At 44.5% G+C, this 23429-nt stretch overlaps 1 protein-coding gene across 3 annotated transcripts in view; it reads left to right on the forward strand.

The window, feature by feature from the left end:
• RCOR1 (REST corepressor 1) overlaps positions 1 to 23429 on the forward strand; it is an 83432-nt gene that overhangs the window by 18137 nt on the left and 41866 nt on the right. The gene's annotated exons all lie outside the window — the stretch shown is intronic.

Below are 23429 nucleotides of genomic sequence, written 5' to 3' on the forward strand. Positions count from 1 at the left end.
ACACTCCAAGAAGAGCTTGGTTTCATTAAGCAGAGTCACCTGAAATCCTGACACGTGAGAATCATTGCCACTTGGTGGAAATGATGACAGGTGTTTCACCATAGGAAGCTCATTGCTTGACTTCCAGTGTGACCTTGGGCAGAAAGCTGAACCTTTCAGCTTTCTCCATTCTATGTTAAAACTACCTGTGTTGTTCAGTATGAGGATGAGAGTGGAGAGGACAAATGTGTGTGAATGTAGAAACATCAGAGAAGAAAACAGCCTGGGAAGAATGTGTACTTTATGATGCAGGGCTGGAATTCCCCACCTGATTTGGTGACAAGTAAGATGGGAAGAGGAGATGTCAGTGTTTGTGGTCTGTCATATGAAAAAAAATGATGCATCTGAGGTCTGGTCTGACCACAACAGACTAATTCACGTTCTGGAGGTAGAACAGGAAGAAATGTTCCCTTGTCATCTGTCTTCCAAAAGTCAGAAGTGTATCTGGCTGCAGGCTAACTAAGGTGCACTAACTATTCCACCGTGAATTCCTTATGGAGACAGTGTGCTTCATCTGGCTTTATTGCAAAGCAAAGCAGGTGCAGCCAGTGCTTGGCTTGCCTGGCTACCTCGGGGAGGAGCCTGCATTTATGCACTGGGTGAGAGTGAGAGATGTCTCTAACAGGGAAAGCAGAGGCTAAATTTACACATTTCCCCTTCAGGCTGCTTGGAAGGAAGAGAGATACATAAGCAGTAAATGTGTGTTGGGTTTATACTCTGTTGTGCCAGACCTGTTCTGTGCCTGATGAGAAGCCTTGACACGTCTCAAAGTTGAAGTCCTTCCCTCTGCCTGTAAGTGAGTGTTGAGGGACCAGATTGCCTGCACCGTCCAGTGCTGCTCATGTATGGGCACATTTCTCTGGGTTACCTTAGCTTTGTAGTTCATGGTGCTGCCTCTCTTGCTTGCTCATGAGAGAAAAACAGCTTCCAGGGACCACTGAAGTTGGGGGAGTTCTCTGGTCTGACTGCTTTGGTGCTGTCCCTCTTTGAGTGTCACTTCTGTGGGTGCAGCCTGGCACTGTAGAGCAGCCACAGCCCTGGAGCCAGGGGGTTTCATTGATTCAGGAGAAACCCTCTCACCCCTTACACAAAGGTTTTGGGTGGTGTTTCTTGACAATTTGTGTTCCATGCTTTTTGTTTGTGAGATTGTCACAGAAAAGGGTTTCTGAAAATCTGGAGACCTGTGCCCTGAAAATCTGTGGGGGGGAATACAAGGTACCAGAGAAGGCAAGGAAACTCTTCAGGTAAGTGTTCTGGCAGACTGGATTCAAGCAGTGCCTAAAGCCCAGAATTTCCAGTACGCAAAGGCCTAATCTACTGCGAAAGCTGGAGAAGGGAATGTCAACTGATGCTAATAGAAGCATGTTCAGTTCTTCCAGATTTCTCTCTAACTGCTTGCCTAAATAAACACCCTCTGCATCAGTCACGCTGTTCATTGTCTTACGCCTCTGAGCTATGCTCATTTTCCCCATGATGGTGTAAAACAGGAAATGAATTCAGAACCTTCACTGAGTGACAACTACAGAACTATCCCCTACGAAGTGATGAGAGGACAGCTGGTCTACAGAGACACCACAGCACTTGTCACTCGGCCATGTGCAAGGTAGCCAGAGGGTGCTGGGTGCCTGCCATGTTCATCAGAAGTCCTTGGTAGCACATCTCAGGTTTGTTCCAGCCCACTCTGTGCAAGGTGCGTCTGCATAACGCGCCTGTTATTTGCAAACTTTAACAGAACTCATGTTCAGTTGGCTCTTGGAAGGGAGAGATTAAAAGCAGGTCCTGAATGTGTCTGCTGTGGTCTGTCAAAACCGCGGTCTACTGGATAGTGAAATTATCTTCCTGGGTTCAGTTATAATGGAGCCTTAGGGCATCCTGAGGGGAATAAGCTCTTGTTACTGTGATGCAGAAGCATAATTTAAGGAGGCCCCTCTCAGGGTTCAAGGCCTCCTGGTGACCTACTTTACCATGAAGAGATGCTGTCGTGACATGGACAAGCAGGAGCTGCTCCAAGGCTATGACAAATTACATCAGGCTGTCGTTTGACGTGTGTTCTGACAGATGGGCACACAGGTGAGCCAAGAAGAGGGCAAGAGGTCAGAGTAGCTAGAACAGCTTCTCCTAGATCCTGCAGCCAAGCAGACATTGTCCTAATCAGCACCTTGTGGGAATGGCTTGCCAAGAGAAGAATGAAACAAGCACTGGCTCATCAACCTGCTCGCTAGTATGCACCCAAGGGTTCTGGCAAATGTATTTCTGTAAGGTGCATTCCCAGCTATGCAGGGCATTTTGTGTATCAGACAGATTTGTCTGCAGCTGTTCCTTGGTTATCAGAAGACTTTTTGCAGGGTGTGTTTAGTACGCTAACAAAAGTTATCCATCTATCTAGTGACAAAAATCCCCACTACTTATTCCTGGAAACTTGCTTTTGAATTGTCAGAGTGTGAACACTGATGGGCTAAGCAGCAAGTGTGAAGTGTGTTGTGCTGGCTTGGTCCCTGCTTGGCACAGTGTGTGCAGAGGATCCCGGATGGAGCCTCCGGGTGCAAGAGCAGTTGCTGGAAGTCTGGCTGCCTGCTGCTTGCGTCTTCTCAGCTCTGTGAAATTTTATGCTTTTAAGTGAATGATCTTTCTCAGTAATTGGTCTAGGGCCTTGGAAGACAGAGGCGTGCAGCACCATGTAGGGATGCTTACAGGGAAGCAGGGAGCAATGTTGCTGGTGTTTTGAGAGCAGATAATTATTAAGTGACGCTGTGACTGATTCTGTCACCACGCAAAGGTCTTTCCTCATGGCTTTATCAATTACAGCTTTAAAATTTTTTGGAGTTACTGGCTGTGTGCAGGCTTGTGATGGTGGGATACACTGTTAGTTTTTATTGAGGAAGAGGTATGGGTCATCTGCTGGCAATAGAATCCCTCATGTAGGTGCTGTGTGACCAGTAAACCACACCCTTCTACAGCAGAACTTGCTGGGAGGTGATTCTCTATAACTGTACAAAGCACAGCTCTGCCAGTACAGCAGGGTACATAGTGGGAATGCTCCAGGGATGCTTTTGTACTTAACTGCTATGGAGTGAATCCATGAACTTCAGAGTGTAAATGCCATGACCCAGAGCCCAGCTAGGTCAGTGGAACAAGTCCCTGTAGGTTGGAGGACTGCAGGCTGTGCCTTGTATTGCCATTTATCCTCTTTTCCAGTTTATGATGTGAAAGAATTGGGGCTTTTTCCCTGTCCTATCACTTTTATGTAGCTAGTTTTAATACATGGTATTGTCTTATCCTATCACCTGTGGTTCTCCACAATCCTAAGGAGTCAAGAGACTTGATTAAAGCTTAGTGATCTGTTAAAATGTTTTTTAGTAGTCTAAGAGCTTTTATGATAAGAAAAAAAGATTCCTAGAACCTAAATGTCATGTCTTCATTTGTTTAGTTTTTTGCTTCAATAGCATATCTTTTTCAGTCAGTTCACCTAATATGGAGGTGAGACAGTTCTGAACTTTTCAGAATCACTTCTGCCCAAAGGTGTTCTGCACTTGGAACCACAGAGTGGCAGTGCCTGGTTGGAATAAACTGATGTTTATTCAGGCACATACAGAAGGATGGACTGGGGAAGCAGGGGAGGAGAATTGTGTCTGAAACTCCAAAGGCAGAGATAGTCTCCTTTCTTATGACTGATACCTTGCTCTTCTTTCCAGTTCGTTACTTTATTATTTCTTTATTACTTCCTTTGCCTGTGCATTAGTTTTTGAAATAGTGCTAGAAAAGGAGAGGCATAGATGCAGTTTCCTCTATTCTAAAGTCTTAACAGAGATAGATCATTAGCTTTTCTGTAACTAACTTATCACCCTTAACTACTGCTCTTTGTTCCTGGGTTTTCCAGAAGATCTTGCTGACTTAGATCAAAACAGGAAGTCTGCAATGCTGTAAATAACTGGGTGGTTCAGTCTGATTTTTTTCCATCCAGCACTTTACCAGACAGAGTTAAATTCCTTTTCTGTCAGTCATCCTGAGCTAGGGCAAGACTTTCTCTTGGCATATAATAGTTTATCAAATTTCATTATGGAGAAATAGGGGATTTGAGGGAGGGTGTGATTGGTCTTGCCTTGTCCTTCTGTTGTATTTTGGCAATATTCCCTCCAATGATACCATATGTAAAGACATTGCAGAATGTCAGAGCATCTTTGGACTCAGCCTGAGGATTGCTGTGTGTTTTAACCTGACTGTAGGAAAGGAAGGTTTAGTTCAGCAGCCTCTGAGGAGCACACCCAAAGGACACAGAATTTTGGCTTCCTGATGAAGTTCTGCTGCTGAATTGATACAATCATGCCAGTATAACCATGGAGGAACCTCCCTGCAGTGCTAGAGTGGGCATAATGTGATGAGGCTCCTTTTTCACCAGTAACTGCTCAGTTTAGCCTGCTCTCATCTCCTCTCTGTACAGAGATTTGAGTTATGTCATAACTGTCCTAGCTTGGCTTAGCAGCTGCAGGTAAGTTAACTGTACTCTGCAGTGAGATTCCTGGGTGTAAGAACGAACTTCATGAACTCCTTTTGGTAGCTCAGGTGTATGGGTATCATTGTCCTGCTATATTCTTGTAGTAGTTTAAATAAAGCTTGAGCTGTGTAGCACATCTCTGGCTACAGATCTGCACGTGGTTCTAACTCTTGATTTATATTAGAATGCTTTTCCTGTGTGAGCTGGACTAGGCTGTGAATTTAATCTTTTGTAGTTAAGGCTTTATAACCCTTACAGAGGAAGTCTAGTCACTTTTGAATAGCTTGCTTTCGTCTTCCTTCCTTTTCCTTTCCTATGGGGTCTCCTATGTAGAAGGGAGTTTTGTGAAACCTTAAATAATATTTGGGAGGCTTCAGACTTTCCTAGGTAGTCAAGGCTTCTCATTTCCTACTAGACTCCATTCTGAGGCTGTGAGCCCAAAGACACCTTTATTTTGTCTGGCTGGAGTGAATGGTTTTTGGTTTTGCTTTGCCCCCTCTGGCCAGGAGCCATTTTATGGTACGTGGGTCCCTGGAAAGGCCTTTGTCTGAAGCAAAAGGGACAAAGCTTCCAAGAGACTTGCCCAGTTAACTGGCCTGACCCTGGTGTCTGCTCTCATTAGCACTGGAACCAGATATGCAACTGCTGGTGGTGTCTGTACTGGAAAAATTAGACATAACTGGGGTTGTGACCTTGAAGTGCAGTAGCTCTCCTGCAGGATTCCACCTTTTTGTTTGTTTGTTGGTTTTTTCCTTTCACCTCAGAAAAGACATTTTTGTAGTTGAGTCTACTGTGGAAGTTGTTTTTCAGCAGGCACAGTGATCTGCCTGTGTTGGTGAGCTGTTAACAGTGGGTGATTCATTCTTTGGGTGTGATTCCAGTTACCTCCTATGGCCACCAGGAGGTAACTGGAATTGGCTTTCTGTGGTCTTCTCAATTTGAACTGCATTCTGAGAAAGTCCCCCAAGATCAGTCCTTGTCTGGCTCATGGAAGTGCAGGAATTCTTTTTGCCCTGGAGTGTGGGATGTCCTGATCACGGCCCTTAGGCTTTCTAGCCCTCTGCATGTACGTCTGCAAAGTGCTGGTGTTGAAGGCAGGAGCAAATTGAGGCACTGAGGTAAATGACTTACTTCTGCTCCAGGGAACAAAACATGGTTTTCCAATAGCATCGTAGTTCCATGCTCAGTCACTTTCTATGGTAGTCAGAAATAAATCCATTTTTATACAGCTTTTTCTTCAGAACTGCACTGCATAAGCATTCTAGCAGGTGATCTAAGCTTTTCTTGTAGTGCTGCTTCAGAGGAGAAAACATGGGACTTCTGGCCGCAAAACAACTTAGCAGAGTAGGTCTTCATGAATCAGTAATGAAATGCAGAGAGTCCCATTCCAAGGATCAGATATTTTAGGTCTATGAGAAGAAAATAATAATACCCTTGGGTTAATTGTTTGTTTTAATAAATGAATAAAATGGTTTTATGGGTGTCTTGCGAACTCTGGGCTCTAAGTCAGAAGGTCAGACTAATACATATCCTTATAACTGGAAGTAAAAGACACCTAGGACTGATTAATGGATGATGGCATTGTGTTTCATGAAGGCCAGATACTTCTCTAGGCGAGATTCAGTACATGAAATACCTCTTAATCTCAGTGGAAAAGTCATGGATGTTACGTATTTGATGTGAGGACTTGACAGGGAAAGAGAGTAATTTATAAGCTCTGAGTCCACTTTCACCATGTCCATTGTGGAAAAATCAGAAGAGATACTCTTGAGATATATTTAAGATTAAAGGTGAAAAGCTTTAAATGGAAATGACTGCTGAAATTAAGTTATTCAGAATGTTTTCTGTCACTACTGAATTTGAATGTATGTTTTATTTAAAAAAAGAAAATTGGTACCTATGAATTTAATTAGTGATAACATGGGATCAGGTTTACTTTTTGTCCTTGGTATTTTCATGTCACAATGAAGGACGCTTCCATGCAGACTGGGGTGTTGTACTTGTTTCTTTATGTTTGCATTATGACACTAGGTCTTTATTTATGTACCATTTCAGAGCCCCCAGGATATTTAACCTTCTGTTTGAATTAACAATATTGATACTTCCTATTTCTGACACTTTTTGTCCCTCCTTTGTCTCATTTTAGAGATTCACTAAATGGCAACAAATACATTTATTACTGCAGTGTGCTGTGATGTTCTAGTTTCACCTTTGAACAGTGATAAATGTACCCTGTATTAAAGAACTTTATTTGAAAGCATACCTGGTCGAAATTTATGAGCTAACTCAAATAAGCATGACATGTTTCTCATTCCTAAATGAGACAGTGAAATTCCAAGTTCTTACAGCTGACTCCGTTGAAAACTTCTGGGAAAGGTAGAAAGAAAAAAGTAGTTTTCACTCCCCATGTTTCCAAACTCACAGAAATAATTACACATCTGGATGATGGAAGAGGAGAACAAGACTAATTGTCTCTACGTTATGACATAAGGAGACAGTACATGCCCAAACCAAGGAATCTTCTATCCTCTATGTGTGTACATTGTTCTGCCAGAATTTAGGTGGCTAGGAAAGTTCCCCTCTCAGATCACAAGTGCTACTTTTAGTGGCAGTGCTGAGAATCATACTAAAATCACCCAAATGAAAGAAATGGGAGGAACGAGGGAATCTCACAAGTTTTTTTAACAACAGCAGAAATGATAGGAGTGCGTCATAGTTTCAAGGGTTTTATGCAGGAGAGCCAAGAAGACTGGAAGATTGTTAGGATAGCTAAATGGCAAAACCAGGGAGGATAATTGCTGCTTCTATTTTAGGAAAAAAAAAAAAAAAAAAAAAAAAAAAAAGGTATTTCTTCCCCTTGTGGCAAGGTTTTAGTGGCCCAAAATTGATGGTTCTGTAGGAACAGCAGAGGAATTGCTTCTGAAAGCACAAAAATCTGCTTTCCTAGTGGTATTGGTAGCATGTCCTTGGCTGATACAATTGAACTGAGTCCCCTGTTCAGGAAGGTGCTAGCATCACAGGGCACAGTTGGACATGACAGATCATAAACTTGAGGAGGGAGCAGCATCTGACCACCTAACATGTGTGCACTGGGCAGTATTCCATAGGGAGATGGCTGTAAGAGACAAATATTTACATTTTGTTTCTACATACCGTGCCTGGTGTGTTTCCTGTGCCTTTTGTCTCTGCCCTGCTCCTGCAGGGGAAATGTTTCCTTGCAGGGGGGTGAGCAGCAGAGCAAAGGCATGGTGCCCTTGACTTACACAGAGCTGCAGGGCAGTCACTGAGCCTGCTGCCACATGATGTTCAGTTTTAGGGATTGAGAAGCAAAGTAGAAGCTTGTGAAAGCTTTAACTTTTTGGTAGCATCAACTGAGCAAGTGGGGCTTAGTGAAAAAATGTGTAGGTCTTCTGTTCCTGTAGACATTGGGACTTCAGCAGGGCTCTGCTCTTGGTTGGGCTGCAAGGGAGGGGAGGCTGCATCATGAGTCAGTGTCAGACGGAAACAAGTTTTCAACCTTGCCGACTCTGCACAGAAAGAACTGTTCAAGGGCAGTAAGCCAGGGATGTGGAAACTGGTGCTCTGGTGTCATCTTTCCTAGAAATTGCTGCAGAGTTCTCTAGTGGAGATAGCACTGATATTTAAACAGACTGTGTAAAAGGGAGTGTAGTTTTCTTGGTGTACTGCTCTAGTCAAGGGAGGAAGGACTTTCAAACAGAGTCCAGGAATCTTACTAGACATTGCTTAATTATCACTCCTTTTTCTTGTGCAGGAATAACTTAAAACCTGCTCTCCCAGGATCTGTGCTAGTCTCATGTGACTCTTCTGCATACTGACTGGATAGTTGCATAAGGAGTGCTGAGGTTGTTAGGGGACATGCCAGGGTTCTGGGACTTGTTGAACTGTTACTGGACTGATCATGTCTTAGATGAGCCTGTTCATACATGCAGTCAAACTGTTGTGTCTAGGGGCGGGAGAGTGAGGTGGGGGGAAGAAGGAGAAACAGAAGCTTTTGGAGGGGACTCTGTTAGCAGATTCAGACCAAACTCAGCAACAACGTCTAAACTCTCCTGGATGTAAGTTGATGCCTCTTGTTCAGGACAGCATCAGATGCAATGGGATTGTCCTGTTCTGCAAGTCTGGAACAGCTGGCAGTGGAGCTGGAACACCGCTATGAGAAAGTGGTTTTTTATGGAGTGTTGTAAGCAGCTTTCTTCTGTCTTTCTCTGTGGGGGCAGGGAAACAAGCAAGGCCCAGCTGTCAGCAGTTTGGCAGTCCGAGGTACTGTGCCGAAGGTGGTTACAGGTCTGAGACTGTTGTTGTTGGGACTGTTTTTCTGGAGGCCATGTGAGTTGATCAAGCATGTGCCTTACCAGCCTGGATACCTGTGCTGGTATCTGTGATAATCACGGAGGAGAAGAATATCCTGTATTTCTTGGGAATTGTCAGGGGTTTTTCTGTCTCCCTGCCTTGTGCCAACGATCTTGCAAGCATTACTTGTGTTCAGGTCTTGCTGGAGCAGAAATGCTTGTGTTTGAGTCTTATGTAGTATAGAAAGTGTGTGTATATATACAAACACCATATATATGGTATTTGTATATATACAAATTTGTATATTTGTATATATATGGTATGTATATATACAAATACCATATATATGGTATTTGAGTCTTATGTAATATATTTCTAATATACCAGAAAAAATATCTGGGTGCAAAGATCTACCATTCACCTGCTGAGAACTTAGACCATGTTCCTGTTGAATGATGGTGAAGATGGTGTATGTTTTGGGCTTCAAGGAATCCCATTTCCCTGCTGCTTCTGTGTCTTGCACAGCAGCACCTGTTGTATCTTCTCCTGCAGGAAGCTCCCACAGCTGTTGCAGGATAGTGGAGAGTGTCTGTGGAGGTGTGGGAGCTGAGCATGTCAGCACTGGATGCTGGATGCCCTCATGCAGCAGTGGAGGTGTAGGAAGTGTTAACAAGAGCATGTTTGGAGTCTTGCATTTGGGCCCAGTACAGCCAGGCAGTGCCTTCTGCGGGCATCACTTGGGTGGGATCTTAGGAACAAGTAGAGGAAGATTCTTGTTGTTCTGCTCAGTAAAAGCATGCTGCAGAAATCTGGCATAGGAAAAGGGCTTTAGTCGTTTTGTTTGGTGAACCTGGTTTACTCTAGAGTATTTTTAAGTGAAGCTTGGTATTTTTTACAGGCTGTGGGCTCTTCCTCCTTTGCTGTTGTATATTCAGGCTAGGTATTAGTAATTATACCAAGAATCACTGCTAGCATAATGAATATCTGACTACAAATAGCTTTGTTGTTAGAAAGTCAGACCAATCGGAGTCTTAAGGGAGCTGAGGCTCTCAGCAGGGTCCCTGGCCATGCTAACAAGTCTTGGTTTAATGTGTGCTAAGCTCTTGCCGAGGGGTTGTGTGTGTGCAAGGGGGGAGGTGAGACTGAAGGATTTTCTGAGGTAGAAGGAAGAGTAGAAGTATGTGGAACCAATGTACCCTAAATTATTTTGACACTTATTCTTGCTTTTCCATATAGATATAACTGGACTTGTAGCAATTTGTATTTGAGTAGTGGCACAGAGCAGAAGACTAAAGACTTTCAAATGCACAGGGCTGCAGCAGTACCTGCAGCTTCTGGTCACAGATCAGAGCTCAGCTGAACTAAGGACAGAGGTTGCTACAACCTGTTTCATGGTACCTGTTCTTATAGTCTGTTCTTTAAAGTATTTTATTGAAATAGCAGCCTGTGAAAATCCAGATGTCAGGGAACATGGTCATCTTTCAGTAAAAGCAATAAATAGTGCTGGGAAAGTTACAGAGAAAATGCAGGCCAGGACAGAAGTGAAGAGGACACAGCTCTTCTGCCGAGGAATATAGAAGTGTCTTAAAATGTTTGGCAGAGCCCCTCGCTACAGGTAAATGATTTGTATTTTGGCCTGTCTTGTCTTGTAGTTTTGACAGTCTGCTTTCTTCTCTGGTGCCAGTATGTCTCAGCTTTTCTGTGCTCCAGCCTGCATATGCAACTGTACGGCTGTTGTGTTCTCAAAGATGCTCTGCAGACTTTTTCCCCCTTTGAAGAGCCAGCAACCTTAGCATGGTTTAGCTTCTCAGTCTCTAGTAACTCTAAATACTGGCCCTCCCCTGAGGCTCTCTGTCCTCTTTATGTCCCTGCGTGTTTTGTTTCCCTTGCTGCCTTGTTCTTGTTGCTGTGCCTTTTTTTTTTTTAACTTCTGCATTCATGTGTACAAGCCCCATTAAGCACTTCGGTACAAGCTGGAGGGAGCTGAGGTTGGGATTTGAAGCAAACTGGTGGCAGAACAAGGAACTGCTTTGGATCACTGATGCTCAGAAGGTGTTAATATGAAGTCTGTTCCAGTGGCCAAGGTGGTAGCACTGAAGGTAGGATGACAGGGACTTGCTTAATGCTTCTTTAGATATCTGGAGCTCAGTAGGGTACAGTGTGGAGAGTCACTGCTTGCTTTTGTGGAGTTATCCAGTGGTCACTGGGTGAAGCAGATGAACTGGGAAGCCACACTGAATTTGTTGAGAGCAGTGCGGGGCAGCATAACTGATGTGCAGGGAGGCGCATCTGTATTCCTGTCAAACAGCTGCTAGGGGATGGCCACTACTTTTTTGCTGCTGTTGCTTTTTCCATTCTCTAATTTGTGGAAAGGGAAAACAAGACCTCTGGGCTCTTAACATATGCAGGGACGATCTGGTTGCTTTCACGATGATGGTTTTTGGAAGAAAAGGAGAGAGGGGTTATTTTGGCCTGAGCATAAATTATGCCTAAAATACATTCCCCCACCCCCCAAATTGGAGAAAACAAGAATTTTCAGCCTCAATAAAGAAGCCTTTATGTGCTGAATAGGATTTCGCTCCTTGCATTGGAAAGACTAATGGCCCCGAACACGGTAAAATTAAGTTAATTTTGTAGCTGTGTGTGTGCTGTGCTGCAGCATGCGAGCGACATGCTCTGGTGCAGGTAAGTGCTGTGCGAACCCTTCCTCTGCCTCCTTCCCCTCCCGGGCCAGTGCCCAGCCGGGTTCCTCCCTCAGCTCTCCACCAAACCACATTCAGCTCCTTCCAGCAGCGTCCTGGCTCCTCAGTTTATCTGAACTGCCAGCCTGGCATTCCGCGGGCTTCTCCTTATCTGCCTAGCCTCACTGTCCCCTTTGTACTTGCTTCCTCCTGGCGATGGCTGGGGAAAGAGGCTGCCTCTCCCCTTCCCCCGGCTCCTGGCTGCCGAGGCTTTCCCAGCCCTCTCCCCCGGCTCCTGCTGCTTCTCGGCTCTTTGTGTGAGCTCGGCTCCTGAGGCTCACCACGTGGTGGCTGCGTTTGAGAGCCTGTAGGGCCCTGCGCCTGCAAACTTCTGTGCTCTTTGTTAAACAGGGTGGGGAAGGGGTTCCTGCCGGTTTGCTTTTCCCTGAAGCGTCTGAGTAGAAAGCCACGAGCTTTTTCTACAGGCTACTCCGAGTGCTGTGGGCCTCTACTCCGTGTTCACCTCCGGGCTTGTGTCCCGATTGATTTCTTTGTAAATATGCTGTGGTATGCAAATGCTGGCACTGCAGAAGGAGCGTTTGTAATCCTAAAGCAGAGGCAGCTCAGGAAAATCCAGCGTCTTTGCAGAGCTCTGCCCCTGTTTCGTTCCTCTGTGCTGCAAGTGTACTTGCTGCTGCTTAATGCCGAGAGCCTGTGTCTCCAGGGCTTGGCTCACTGTTACTTGGCACCTTTTAGGATCAGCTAGGTTCAATGTGAAGTGGGAATCTGCAGAATGAGTGCAAGGCGGTGCTTGGTGTGCAGCAGTGATGGATTGCTTAGCCTCTCCTGTTATCATACGGCGTTCTTGCTCTGATTATTAATGTAGATGCAGGACAAACTAGTTCTGAGATTCTTTGAAGGTAGGAGAAGGAGAGAAACCAGATAAGTTGTTTTGGATAGTCTTTTAGTAAAAGTTGAATGTTAAAACCAGAATGCCAGGATTGTTAGCTACGTTTTAAATATAGTCAGTACTGCGCCTCTGAGTTTGGCAGAAATGGGGAAAAAAACAAACTAACTTGTGAAATCTGTTGGAAAATTGTGATCCGGGAGCCGCCTGCATTTCAAGGGCATGTTAAATCTGACTTCGTGTTTTTGGGTATGAATATTATCCTTACAGCACCCTGTGGAGGTGGGCCCCATGCAGACAAAAGGAGAGGGACTGTCTGTACCTTGGGGAGCTTGTGGGCTAATGAATGCACCAGTCATCTCCAAGGAGAGCTGGAAGCAGACTGAGTTTTCAAGATCTGGTTTGAAATACCACAAATGTGTTATTTGTGGGTCCCTATTTGATTTCAGCATTTCTTAGAGTGGGGTGGTGAGGGAGGATGAGCCACAGTTAGCGCTCTTAGATGGGGTTGGGGAAACCTCACTCAGGCTCTTCGAGCCTGGCAGTCAGCGCTTTGCGCGCGCGTGTGTTGATAAAAGCTCTCATCTGCTGGTAGGGGTGCTGTGAGGATAAGGACCTGGAAGAGTGTCATGGATGGGGGTGAGAGGAGGATATGCAACTGTCACAGACGTTTAGAAGTCGGATTTGTGTGGGTTAAACTGGGCATGCTCGCAGCCTGTTGGTTGCAGTTGCACACCACATCGTGCATGACTCAGTGCTGGGTGGGATTTGATGTGTAAGCTTCTTGTATGCTGGCGTTGGCCTGAGGACAGGTATCTGTTTCTGGAGGTGGCTGTGCTGGGAGAGGACACTGTGTCCCCTTTTCAGAGGCTGCTGTCTCCACAGCTCTGCTAGCCAGGCCACCTCTATAAAACCAGCTTGGGTAGAAATGGGATAGTTTAGTTGACTTCAACACAGAGGTGGGCGTCTCCTGGGCATGCTGGCAGGGCCTGATTCTGCTGCTCTTGGAGGGCACTACCTCGGTCAGGGAGGTGCTGTGGTGGTGCCTTCTTTGGTGGATGTCCAGCCTATTCAAAGCACTCAGCTGAGTTTGGAAGATGTGTTTGCCACCATTGTGTGATGGGTTTTCCTGCTTGAAAAGTGGCCTTGAAAAGTGTTGGTGTTTGACCCAGGTTTTAAAGAATAATAGTGTGACAGACCTTTACCATCTTTGAGAGCTGACTGTGCCTGATTGGTTCATTTGACTGGGTAAAATTATTTGGTATATTGTAGAGCAGAGTAACATGGACTTTCTCAGTTGTCCTTTTGGGTGGACTCTTGTATGGATGCAGACATGAGTATGTCCTGTCTGCTTGTTCTTCACTGCACTGTCTTGCCAAGCAGTAATATGTGTGTCCATCACCCTTATTTTGTAAGTCATTGAGAATAGCTGGTCATTAGTTTTTTAAAATGTATTCTCATCTCCTGAGATGTTGGGTGAGGGTGAGAGGTGCCCACATCCCATACTCTTTGGAGACTGGGTTCTAGTTAGTCAGATTTGTTCCTGACTGTCATCCTGGCACAGTTTTTGGAAGTGGAAAAAACACCAAAAGCAGTCACTCTGTTCACCAAGAATCTACATTTTATACCACTGGTGCTTCATAGCCACTTGTTACTTCCACTAATCAGTTTAAAGCTATCTGAAAAGAAGGCTGTCATGAACTTTTGATGGGTGGGGAGGGAAGAGGTATTGCTAAAAATATCAAAAAGTAGTTTGTGCTTAGTGGACACTTGAGACTTCTTTAGTTTCTTCTTGCATTGGGCAATAGAAACAGGCCAGCTGGTTCTTAATGTGTGGGAAAGATGAGTAAAATGCTGCATGTTTGGGTTGCCAGGGAATGGAAAAGGGTGGCCTGAGCTGAGGAGTGGGGACTACTTGAGTGGGTGGTCTAGGCAGCATTGCTGTTTAACAGGAAAGGGAAGAGGGGGAGATGCAAGGTCTGAGAAACTTTTCTGTTGGCTTCTTGCTCCTTGTGTCACTTCTACTGGGGAAGGAATTCTTGAGAAGCCAAGGGGGTCCTGCACCTGGGGGTTGCAGAGGAATCACTCTGCACTTGTCACTCTCCAAATAAAGCAACACTTGTGTATTCCCCATTTCAAATTATGTATCTTGTTATTTCTGTTTCGCACCTTATTTTACTACTAACAGCTGGATTGTCCTATTGTCAGAAAACAGTATGTGAATGGGAGGAGGGGGCAGAGGAGGGGTGGAGAGAGTGTGGGCATCTGCTGAATGGAAGGAGTGGGCAACGTGTTCACCCTTGTGACAGGTGGCACTTGTTATGTGCTAACTAATATTGAGGGGGAGGGGTAGGGTGGAACAACCCTTAACTGTATGTGTGCAGTAGTGGTCTCTAAACTGCCCTTAACTGTTTGTACAGCAGTGGTCTTTAAATTTGGTATTGCCTTTCCAGATAAAGATCTTGGTAGACAGTGGTTTATTTCATCAACTCAGTGGTAATAATGGGAAGGCAAGTGTATTGTTAAAAGCTGTTGTGAAAGCATCTGAAAACAAAATACCACCTCATTATGGCATGTTTTATAAATCCTCTGTTGTACCCTCTCTTTGAACACTGCGTACAGTTCTGGTTGTGCCCCATTCCCATCCCTCCCCCATGTGTACATGCTGTTTAGAGCTGTAAGATAACTAAAGTACAGGAATTGTTCTTGTTTCCCATGTCCATATGAGGGAGAAGCAGAAAAGCCTGGACTGTCTTGTTTGGAAAGCAGATGACTGAGAGTAGGATAGTAGAAGATCTGTAAAACAGCAAGGGGCACGAACGAGGTGAACAGGGCGCAGTTATTCTCTGCTTCTCATAAGGCAGGAAATGGGGCCACCAAATGAAATGGCTGGGTAGCAGCTTCAGAGTAGAGAAGGGAGTGTGTGCATGGGCTTTCTTTGTTCTCCTTCAGACAACAAACATATAATTAAATTGAAGCACTCTGCCACAGGATGTTGTAGATGCCAAAATTACAAATGGGTTCAAAAAGGATTAGTCTATTTGATGGATTTTGTTTTACTCCCTCCTTCCATGAAGGGCCATTAAATCCAGTGATGCAGATACAGTACCAGGCTCAGGAAGTCTCTCTGCTGGGCCTGGTCTTGTTATTCCTAAGTGCTGCCTGTGAATAATGGGCAGGACTGGCCCAAGCAGCTGCTCTTGTTCTTAAGGGAGCAACAAGAGAGGACCGTGTTCAGTGGGTGGGTGGGAAGAGCTGAGGGCTAGCTTGGTAAAGAAATGGGAGGCTGTACGAACGTGGAGCTGTGCATGTAGGAGTTGCTGATTGTCAAAGATCAAGGGAGGCAGCAGAATCAAGATCTGTGATGGAAAGAGAGGATTTGTTTGCCTTATCTTTGCTTCCTCATCAGTAGGTTCTTTGGCTTCAAATAGATTTAGCAGTGTCTAGATGTTTGTCAGCAGCACAAGACCTGGCACTTGAGGAAACTGCTGTGTTATTGTTGTTCCTTTTCTGTGTATTAAATTCTATAAGTGGATATTAACTTGCGTGCGTGTAGGCATTCCTGTGTAACTTTCTGGTTGCCTGAATGAGACTGGAAGGGGAATAGTGTGGAGGGGAAAAAAGGAAGGAAGGAAAGAAGTGTTGTCTTGTTGGGTCAGTGTTGGGAGAACAGAAGCTGTGGAGCAGGGAGAAGTGTGCATGGGAGGGCAGGTGAGCCTCATCAACTCAATGTGACACGTGTGCTGCAGGCTTTGGCTTTGTTCTGGCTGCTGCTTTCTGGCTGTGCATTCAGGATTGCTGTGGTATAGTTAGCAGCTGTCCTCCTTAAAAGAAAAAAAAGTGGATGGTGTTTTTAAAAGGCTTGCAAGAGATCTCTGATAAAATCTTGATCAAATGTGCATTTTCTGTCCTCTTAATTTTATGCTTTCCCTTTAAAAAAACCCTAACCCTTTCGCGTTTCAGTACAAAACCACAGCCATGTCTAGACAAAAGCCTGTTTTGATTAGCAGAGGTGTGTTGCTCAATGCTAAGCATGTGCAGGGGTATATTCATGTTCCTGGTGGGGTAATGTGCTTCCTGCTCGTGTATGGATTGCAGGGCTTATATGTGCAGAACTCGATGAAGAGCTCAGGTGGGAATTGTATGGGTGTAGAAGATTTTACACACTTAAAGTGCATATTGAAAAGCTGTTTGCTTGTATAGTTATTCAGACCTCATCTATGGCTGCACATTGGTGCCACCTGCTTGCAGGAGAGAATGAGCAGACTCCTATTATTCAAGAAAAAAATACAAGGCAAGGCCTCAACATCTGTTCTGGCTTTGTTGTTCGGTCTGGCCTGGGCTGTGGGCAGAATGTAGGCCACAGCTTTTGCATTACTGCTGGGTCTTAAACTGGAAAGGCATCTTGGATCAGATGTGTTCTTAAAAGGTTTAAAAATAATAATACAGAGATGCAAAGTTTAAACTTAGGATGGGTTGAATTTGATTACTTTTGAGAAAAGGCAACTATTGCTATCTATGCGTTTTCTCATTTTCTTTCAGTTCTTCTAATGGTAATAATTTTTATCACTGCAAAGTGACCTTTGTAATCATTGCTGGGTGATTAATCTTTAACTGGGTAATTTTTAAAGCAATATTTTGCTCACAGTTGTAATGTGATACTTTGGGGTTTTGTAGCACAGCACCTACAGTCATTTTGAGGCAATAAGGCTCTTCACCCCATGTTTCCAGTGCTGCTGCTCTGTATAGAAACCCAAACAGTTGCTTTTGTTTCCCTAGGCAGATACAAAAATGCCCTCACAACTTTATTTGCATATAGATTATAGTGCCAGCCAGGTGTAGTCATGTATAGGAAGAGCTAACTGCTGCTTCATTTATAGCTTTTTAATTAAAAAGTGCTTCTCAGTTTGCAGGATTCCAGTTCTGTTTCATTTAATGCTGCTATAGTCTGTTCAGTGATGGTATTTCTGTGAAGTACCAGCTGCTATGACTAGGCAATCCTTGGAAAACAGGAATGAAAGGGGATCACAAGCATTATCTGCTGACTCAGGGAGAAGTCACATGCAGAAGGAAATGGAGATGAGCAGCAAAGTTCTTCAAATGTCTTTGAGTTGCTGCTTGGGACACCAGTGCCAGTAGTGGAGAAGGAAGGTGGAAAAAGCTTTCCTTCTGACTCTGAATTTTGTTTGAATTCTCTTGTGTCGCATAGGTGTTGTGCTATTGTACCACAGCTGTGCATTTACAGTTACACTGTGAGCCTGAGTAATACCAGTGAACCCATAAGAGAGAATTTTTTTGTACTATGGGAGCCTGTGCCTCCCTTGCCTTATTTTGTTTAACAGCCATCATGGGTACTGTAAACAGGGAATTTTACACTATGCAATAAATTTAAGTTCTGCATTGATAAAGAAAATGCAGGGTTGGGAATGGATGTACTTGTTTAATCTCACTTTGCTGGAAATAAATACATTAGACTTGATCCAAAACTGCTTTAAGAAGCATTCAGCAGCTAAGTTATTATATGGCAACTCCAGCTCCAAAGGTGAATAGATACTCTCAATAAAAGCATCTATTCACCTTTGGATATTATACAATGCATGTTTTATATATAATGCTCAGGGTTGCATAATAAAAGGAAGAGGTATTTCTTACACTTTCTTTTAAAATCTGCAATGTGTGATTTAAAAATTAGTTAGTACCAGTTGGGAGAGATCAGTGAGTGCTGTTAGTAAAGTAGTAGCTTTTGAATGTGGGAATCTGGCCATCCTTAACCTTGGGTATTTCAGTTGTTGTGTAGTCTTTACTGACTTCGTGGAAGACATTGTTCAGATCTGGAAGTATATTCTTACCTGTTGTTTTGCAAATGACCAGTACCTGAAGAATTGCCTGTAGTTTTATGGCAAGTGCTTTTAAACTTTGGTTTAAAGCTCATGTTTGCTTTCCAGAGAAGGTATAGAAGTATGTATTTGTATCCAGCACCTGACTGTGGACCTACTCTTCTGAGTTACCTTATTCTAAATAACAGAAGCAGCTGACTAGAGCAGGGTCCCACTCTTCATGGTGTGTTGCAGTGCTCTCACACAGTCATGTGTTGCTGCGCTTTGCTTTGAAATCCAGAGGGTTTCAGTAGCTCTGAAATGCCTTGTGCAAACATCAACAGCAAAACATTAGTGACTGCTGAGGGTTATGGAGAAGGAAAAATGCTGGAGGCATCTTGCCCAAGCCTCACTTTGACTTGGACAGGATGCAACTAGGAGCAAAATGTGTCTTGACATCTGCAGGAGGTGAGTATCATTTCTTCAAGGGGTCAGTACAGGTGTCAAGAGGAAATGTAAAGTTCCTGAACGGCTCACAGCTGTGGCTGGATCATGCAGCATCCTTGGGGAGAGCTGTGAGATGGAGCAGGTCCCTCAAGTGCAGGAACTCGAGTGGGAGCTGGCGCTGCTGCCTTGCACAGAAGCAGAATAACAGATGACAGAGTGATTGGTGGCTCTTTGAGAGACCTCTGCTCCTACTGAGTTTATTCTGGCATGTTTCTTCTCTAACGTGGAGAAGAAAATAAAATGTAATGTGTCAGGCTGGAGCTGCAGGAGCTGCGCAGTGCTGGGCTCCTGCTTGCAGGCAGTGTTTTGCCTTCCTGCATGCTCCTCGTGTATGGTGTCCATTCCACCCGTTGTCCTTAGGATAGTTTAAACTGGTGCTGTGGGTGAGGGAGGAGTCCTGGCTGTCCCTGCTTCCTTACTCTTCTTACTGGTCTCTACATATGCGTAGTAGAAAACCAGGAACTGGTATTGAGTTAAAGCTGATAGCGTTTTTGTTGGATTACTTTTTTTTTAAAGATCAGGTAGATCCTCTGTTTTGGTTTGTCAAGTAGATGGTGGAAGGGGAAACAACGCTCTTTTGCAGTGGTGCTGTTGAACCTTCTGATTATTTCCTTCTGATGCCAGTTACTCCATGGCTAACTTGAAATTGGGGAGGGGTCAGAAGGACAGGGAAGGTACTCTATGACCTGTAGGGGGGACTTGATGTATGTCCACTGGTACAGTGACCTTTGGTAGTTCCTGTTTGGAGACATCCCTGTTTTCCTTTCCCTATCAGATGTCCTGGCTTGACAGCTCCTGGGTAGAGATGAGGAAAGCCTTAGCTGCTGTGGATCAGGGTTTCAAATCTTGCAGTATGCTGCTCTTGCATGTGCTGTGCCTGTGCATTAGCTCAGGGAGCCCCCAGGGATTGAGAGCCTCAGTCTTTGGGTAGAAGTGATGGGAAATTAAGGGGCCATGTTGTTTCTCTCCTGTGCAAACCAAGGTATTTCTGAACACTGGTTTTGAGATGTGTCCTCACAGCTCCAAGGGGGGAGGGAAACCCAAAAACTGCCACAACACATTAGAATAGTATTGATATATATGTCTTCTGCTCTGCTTCGTCTCCTCCCTTGCACAGTAGAACTTCTTGGGCTTGTGCAGTAAACCACATCTGTAAAATGGGACAAACTTTTAAAACAACATTTTCTTCTCAAAGTGAATTTTAAGCTGGATTGGTTCTCTCCTGAGTTTTAGTGTATAGTCTGTGGAGTAGGGTTATATTCTAGTGGTAAGAAAAGAGAGAGATGTGGTAATTGCTGTGGAAAAAGCAACATGATACTGTCACTGTGCCTGGTTGCACTTTCTGCCTGGGTAAAGGCATTGGAAGTTTGCATTCCCTGTGAATCCTGATAGTGGAACAAAATTTAGGGGGTGCTGCTTGTAGTAGAAGGTTTTCCTCTTGAAGGAAGCAACCATGATTCCTGACAGACTTGGGAAAAATGGGAAAGCTAACAGTGGGAAAATGATTACGGAGTGTTCATTCCACAACAGCTGTGACACAGAGCTAATGGCTGTGGTGGAGATTTTACAAATATCTGGTGGGTAGCTAGATGAAAGTGCAGGATTACCTGAAATGTCAGATCTTCTTGTCTGCCAGTGTACAGCTTCTCTAAACACAGGTTGCACTGGTTTAACTGCAATTGCTTAAACAAGTAAACCTCATTGATCTTAAATTGATCTTTTCTCCTAAAAAAAGAGTAACCCTTGCCCTTCTTACGTGGCTATTCTTACATGAAATATGCAACAGAGTAAATTGAATTATCTTTACAGCTTTATCACTGAAGTGCAGAGTGTCAGAATTTGTCCTGGTAGTCCTTGTTCAGAAGCATGGGACAGTGTTGGTGAGCATTGCAGCTGTGCTTGGAATGGTGCTATAAAGGGATGTAACAGCCACTGCTCTGAGTCCCCGCTTCTGCTCTCGTGGTTGTTGCTGTGAAGCAGTCATTTCATTTCAATGTGCTTCTAAATTCTGAGCAAGTTCTTAAGCTTTTTGTTGGTACATCATGCAGTAAGAGCAAGAGTACTTAAGTGAGTATATTTATGGTGGGGTCAGCACTGTACTGGAAGAATGCCTGTCATGTCTGCCTTACATATGAGGCACAGTAAATGTGGGGCTGTGTGTTTGAGAAGGGGTGCTGGGGAGGAAGTGGTCCTGGAAGGTGAAGGACCTGGCAAGCGTCTTGGAATGTAGGGAGAGAGAATCAGCCTTTATGGATATTTGAGGAGCATCCCCACTCCCTTCTTTCTATGTGTGTTGGCCTTTAGGTGCTTGTGCCCTTTACAGAAAAGCGTGAGTTTCAGCATAACCCTACTGTGTGCCTTGGACTGGCCTCTACAGCTGCCAGGGAATGAGGCCTGAGGGTGGATAGGTGTGGGCTTGGGTGGAGAGCTGGAGCAGGAACACTGGAGGTGTTGCTTCACACCCTTTCATGAGCCCAGCATAACTTGGCTGGTTGGTGCTGCAGAGGGGCTGGAGAGAGGAAGACACTGGGCTGTGGGAATTGGGCAGAAGGGGGTTCTGAGGGTGGCATGAAGCCCAGCATCAGCAGGCACCTCTGTGTATGATGCCCAGGGAGGGAATGTGTGGCTGGAAGGGGGTAGCTCCTAACCCAAGGCATTTCCTTGGCAGAGGGGGTTCCTGGGTACCTGTTGTGGAGCATGAGGAGCACATTTCTCCACCCTGCTTTTTGGTGCTGTGAGGTCTTGCAGCACCTCCCTGCACTGGGTATCACCTCCTAGGGCTGCTGGTTCAGGTCACAGCCTGGAAGGGCTGTGGGGCTCCCTCTGCAATGCCCCAAAACCTAATTTGGGGTTTTTACTATGGGAGGTGAAACTTCACCCAACTTACTGTGGGTGAGCTGAGCTAATGGAGCTCTGCTCCTGACAGGGCAGCTGGGCTGGGATGTGCACCTGAGGTAGCCCAGAACAGAGGAGGTTCAGACTGCTAAACTGGGAGAAAACTTTCTCCTTTCCCTGATTTAGGTGGGTTCTCTGCTAAAGGCAGGCTGACATTGCCTGATGTTGTGAGGTGTTACACATCACTTGGCAGTGTTGGCATCAGGCTCCTGAGCTGCAGTGGGTACTGGTGGTGTGTTGGGATTTGGATGAAAGTGTTTAAATTCATGGAGACCTGACTGATAATTGCTATATTTGAGTATTTTTATGGGATAAGAATGTGCTTTTCAGTATAGGTTAAAGTGAGGCGAGAGACTTTTCACTCTTCTGTTCTATGAACCCCATGTTAGACTTTAGTATATAACAGGCCATCCTGGATAAGGAGAGTGAAGAGAAAAAATTTGATAAAAGGGAGGCTTAGGGTTGACTCCTTCTTTGCATTCCAGCCTAGACTTGAGATGATGAAGAATGTAAAATTTAATGCCAAATGTTTCAGGACTTGTAATTTTAATTTCAGACACTCTTTGTGTTTTGTGTCTGGTCTTCACCTCCCATCTCTTGCCAACAGAGGATGTTGTCTCTTCTCACTCCTTTTTTTTTTTTTTGCCTAGTGTAGAAACTAATAAACATGCAGGGTGCAAAATACCTTGTATGCACAGTTGCTAACCTCCCTAAAACAATGTGAAACCTTCCGAAAAACCCAAGTGAAACATAATCATGGTGTTTATCATGAAAGAAAACTGCTAGTGCAGTGTAAATATGTTGCTGACAGGTGGTTATTTTTATTACGTGCTATCTGTACTTCAATGTTAAAATATTTTTGTCATCTAAACCCTGACTGTTCTTAGCTGAGCAGATTTCAGGTTAAAAACAGTGGTGAAGCCATGAATGTTCATAGTACTGTAATGTAATTTTCTGTTACTAGATCTTTTCTGACCTGTTTTAGTGCAGGTTATAACCTGTGGTGGTTATATGTCTAATTGCACAGCGCAGAGAAAATAGCATTGTGTTGAAATATTGCATAAAACTTGAGCATTATGTGGCATTTTGTAGTGGAAATAGTACTGTAGGTACTCATTCATAACAAGATTTGCAAGTTTCTCTCTGCCAGGGTGGGTGGTTGGGCTTGGCTGTGTGTGTACTGACTCAAAGGACGGAGTTCCTTTTTTTCCTCTTCTCATCCTCTTCTTCCTCCTCCTCTTTTGACTGCTTGTGACCGAACATCATCAGAATTGACAAGAGCTTACTCTTGAAACATACCTTAGTTTGAAGTTGGTTTTTCGAGCTACCTCCAGCTGTGGGTCTTCACTTGATACTTTCAGAGCTCTCCTGCCAGCGTGGTGTAAAGCTGGTTAAAAACAGACTTGTCCGAGTGTGGCTGTGAATGCATTTGGATTTCTCTGGAGCACTTGAGACTGGCACCTGCTTGTGACCTGAGGGACCCAGTGTCACCTGGGTGGACATTCCTGATTGTATGGGGGATGGAGGCACAGAAGGGCTGCTGGGACAGTGCAGGAGGTGCTCAGAAGTGTAGTGTGGGAGGTTTTATGCATGTGCCTACCCTGAAGGGTTAATCTGTCTGCACTCTGCAGTCTCATGGTGTCCAGGGCTTGGAGCCTGCTGCCTGAGCCTAGCTCCTCCCTTTTTCATTTAATGATGGCTGGAAGAAAAATAATCAAGTGTGCTGGAAGAGAAACATTAATTAACTTTTAATTTAGATCTAACGTATGCTGCTTAGTGTA

Source organism: Pyrgilauda ruficollis, unplaced genomic scaffold (assembly GCF_017590135.1).
Source record: "Pyrgilauda ruficollis isolate IOZ18807 unplaced genomic scaffold, ASM1759013v1 scaffold38, whole genome shotgun sequence".
NCBI classification, from domain to species: Eukaryota; Metazoa; Chordata; class Aves; order Passeriformes; family Passeridae; genus Pyrgilauda; species Pyrgilauda ruficollis.